General features: G+C 43.0%; 1 pseudogene; it reads right to left on the bottom strand.

Annotated features, from left to right (window-relative positions):
- The window catches only part of LOC107297323, a 26,076-nt pseudogene extending 22,159 nt beyond the window's left edge, over positions 1–3,917 (bottom strand).
- Positions 3,918–3,922: the final 5 nt, after the last annotated feature.

Genomic DNA, 3,922 nt, shown 5'->3' on the forward strand with positions numbered 1-3,922 from the left:
TTCTCTCCTGTGTGAATCCTCTGGTGTGTTACCAGGCTGGAATTATAACTGAAACCTTTACCACAAACAGGACATTCAAAAGGTTTCTCTCCTGTGTGAGTCCTCTGGTGTGTTACCAGGATGGAATTCTTACTGAAACCTTTACCACAATAAGGACATTCAAAGGATTTCTCTTCTGTGTGAGTCCTCTGGTGTTTCACAAGGCTGGAATTGTCACTGAAACCTTTACCACAATAAGGACATTTAAAGGGTTTCTCTCCTGTGTGAGTCCTCTGGTGTTTCAAAAGGCTGGAACTGTCATTGAAACCTTTACCACAATAAGGACATTCAAAGGGTTTCTCTCCTCTGTGAGTCTTCTGGTGTTTCCCAAGGCTGAAATTGTCACTGAAACGTTTACCATAATAAGGACATTCAAAGGGTTTCTCTCCTGTGTGAGTCCTCTGATGTGTCACGAGGCTGGAACTGATACTAAAACCTTTACCACAATCAGGACATTCAAAGGGTTTCTCCCCTGTGTGAGTCCTCTGGTGTTTCAAGAGGCTGGAACTGATACTAAAACCTTTACCACAATCAGGACATTCAAAGGGTTTCTCTCCTGTGTGAGTCCTCTGGTGTTTCACGAGGTTGGAACTGATACTGAAACCTTTACCACAATAAGGACATTCAAAGGGTTTCTCTCCTGTGTGAGTCCTCTGGTGTATTACCAGGCTGGAATTGTAACTGAAGCCTTTACCACAATCAGGACATTCAAAGGGTTTCTCTCCTGTGTGAATCCTCTGGTGTCTCAGCAAGTCAGAATTTTTAATGAAACTTTTCCCAGAATCAGGACATTGGAATGGTTTCTCTCCTGTGTGAGTCCTCTGCCGTCTCATGACGTGCAAATTTTAAATGAAACTTTCACATTATCCAGGCACTCATACGTGGCGTCAGACCTCTGATGAATCACCACATTGCGATGCTCAATAGAGTATTTACCACATTGGGAGAAATTTTATGGCTTCTCTCATGTAATGGTCCTCTCATGCGTAATCAGCTGTGATTTGCAAGTTGTATCTTTCGCACAATAAACACATCTATGGAGCTTTTCCACCACTTATATCCTTGAGGATATCAAAACATGTGTGATCCCCTTTTAATGGTTTTTTTTTAATTAAAGCTGTTTTTTTTTCCTCCCAGAGCACGGCTTGCATCACTGTCTGCCCTAGGTGGCTCTCCAAGTGACTTTTTCCTATCCAGTGACTTCCAGATATTTCCCTCTTTTATTGAATAAAGAATAATCTCCCTTGACTTTTCATGTAATGTATCCTTGAGTTCCATATGATCTTCTTACTCCAGCTTGAAATTTTTCTTAATTTTCTCTCTTTTGTCTATCAGCTGCTGGAGAAGGAGAACTTTGTGGCTTTCTGAAGGAAATGGAAAATATTTTGATTTCTGAGTCAATTTTCTTTCAACGTTGCTTCTTATTCTCAGTTGTCCAGAGTGCTCTTATTGCCATCCTCTTTGCCTATAGGATTTAAAGAAAAGTGCAATGTTAATTGNCAGTCCCCCTCCAGGGAACTGGGGACCCCAAAGGATCTGTCAAGCAGTCGGGAACGGGGTTAGATGCTCCGGAGAATTGTCCAACACACCCATTCTTCTTGACAGCTGGCCCCGCTTTTAAGGGGGCAGGATGTCAGAATCCAATTATATTTCATCTCTAGTTATCGACTATGGAAAACCCCATTTCTGCCCTCTCTGGATTCTGTCATACTACAAAGGGGAAGGGGGATGAGCAAAGGGGTTTTATGGCTCTCACTTCCTTCGTTACAACTTCAAAGGGACTGAATGTGGATATCACCAAAAGGACTAACCATAACAATAGGGCCCATCACCTTTCATGTACTCCTCTCTGAAATCTCCCTTCTGCCGGCCGTGAGGAAAAAGGGGATGGAAATGTAACGCCTGAGATTGTCACTGGAAGGATGGTGGGGTGGGGGGGCTGCTTGGAACCACTTAAAACCTTGAATGGGAGGGCTTGGGCCCCAGGTCCTGTCTAGAACGCCTGCAACCATCTTTGCTTAATAAAGATGCCTGTTGGAAGAAATATTCCAAGAGTTCTGTCTTTTTAAGATGCAAAGTGGGGTGGGTCCTTACTCCTTTGCGAGTCCTCTGGTTCCTCACCAGGCTGGAATTGTGACTGAAAGTTTTCCCACAGTCAGGAAATTCAAAGGATTTCTCTCCTGTGTGAGATGTCTGGTATCTCACCAGACTGGAATTGGTATTGAAACATTTTAACAATCAGGACATTCAAAGGGTTTCTCTCCAGTGTGAGTCCTCTGGTGTGTTACCAGGCTGGAATTATTACTGAAATATTTTTCACAATCAGGACATTCAAAGGGTTTCTCTCTTGTGTGAATCCTCTGGTGTGTTACCAGGGTGGCATTCTTACTGAAACCTTTACCACAATCAGGACATTCAAAGGGTTTCTCTCCTGTGTGAATCCTCTGGTGTGTTACCAGGTTGGAATTGTCACTGAAACCTTTACCACAATCAGGACATTCAAAGGGTTTCTCACCTGTGTGAGTCCTCTGGTGTCTCACCAGGCTGGAATTGGTCCTGAAACCTTTACCACAATCAGGACATTCAAAGGGTTTCTCTCCTGTGTGAGTCCTCTGGTGTTTTACCAGGCTGGAATTGTCACTGAAACCTTTACCACAATAAGGACACTCAAAGGGTTTCTCTCCTGTGTGAGTCCTCTGGTGTATTACCAGGCTGGAATTGGTACTGAAACTTTTATCACAATAAGGACATTCAAAGGGTTTCTCTCCAGTGTGAGTTCTCTGGTGTGTTACCAGGTCGGAATTATTACTGAAACCTTTACCACAAACAGGACATTCAAAAGGTTTCTCTCCTGTGTGAGTCCTCTGGTGTGTTACCAAGCTGGAACTGTTACTGAAACCTTTACCACAATATGGACATTCAAAGGGTTTCTCTCCTGTGTGAGTCCTCTGGTGTGTTACCAGGCTGGAATTATTACTGAAACTTTTACCACAATAAGAACATTCAAAAGGTTTCTCTCCTGTGTGAGTCCTCTGGTGTGTTACCAGGCTGGAATTCTTACTGAAACCTTTACCACAATAAGGACATTCAAAAGGTTTCTCTCCTGTGTGAGTCCTCTGGTGTGTTACCAGGGTGGAATTGTCACTGAAATCTTTACCACAATAAGGACATTCAAAGGGTTTCTCTCCTGTGTGAATCCTCTGGTGTCTCGTCAGGCCGGAACTCTTACTGAAACCTTTACCACAATAAGAACATTCAAAGGGTTTCTCTCCTGTGTGAATCCTCTGGTGTGTTACCAGGCTGGAATTATTACTGAAACCTTTACCACAATAAGGACATTCAAAGGGTTTCTCTCCTGTATGAGTTCTCTGGTGTGTTACCAGGCTGGAATTCTTACTGAAACCTTTACCACAATAAAGACATTCAAAAAATTTCTCTTCTGTGTGAGTTGTCTTGTGTTTCACAAGGCTGGAATTGTCACTGAAACCTTTACCACAATAAGGACATTCAAAGGGTTTCTCTCCTGTGTGAGTCCTCTGGTGTTTCACAAGGCTGGAACTCTCACTGAAACCTTTACCACAATAAGGACATTCAAAGGGTTTCTCTCCTGTGTGAGTCCTCTGGTGTTTCACAAGGCTGGAATTGTCACTGAAACCTTTACCACAATAAGGACATTCAAAGGGTTTCTCTCCTGTGTGAATCCTCTGGTGTGTTACCAGGCTGGAATTATAACTGAAACCTTTACCACAAACAGGACATTCAAAAGGTTTCTCTCCTGTGTGAGTCCTCTGGTGTGTTACCAGGATGGAATTCTTACTGAAACCTTTACCACAATAAGGACATTCAAAGGATTTCTCTTCTGTGTGAGTCCTCTGGTGTTTCA

Source organism: Protobothrops mucrosquamatus, unplaced genomic scaffold, assembly GCF_001527695.2.
Source record: "Protobothrops mucrosquamatus isolate PMUCROS unplaced genomic scaffold, P.Mucros_1.0 scaffold3233, whole genome shotgun sequence".
Lineage (NCBI taxonomy): Eukaryota > Metazoa > Chordata > Lepidosauria > Squamata > Viperidae > Protobothrops > Protobothrops mucrosquamatus.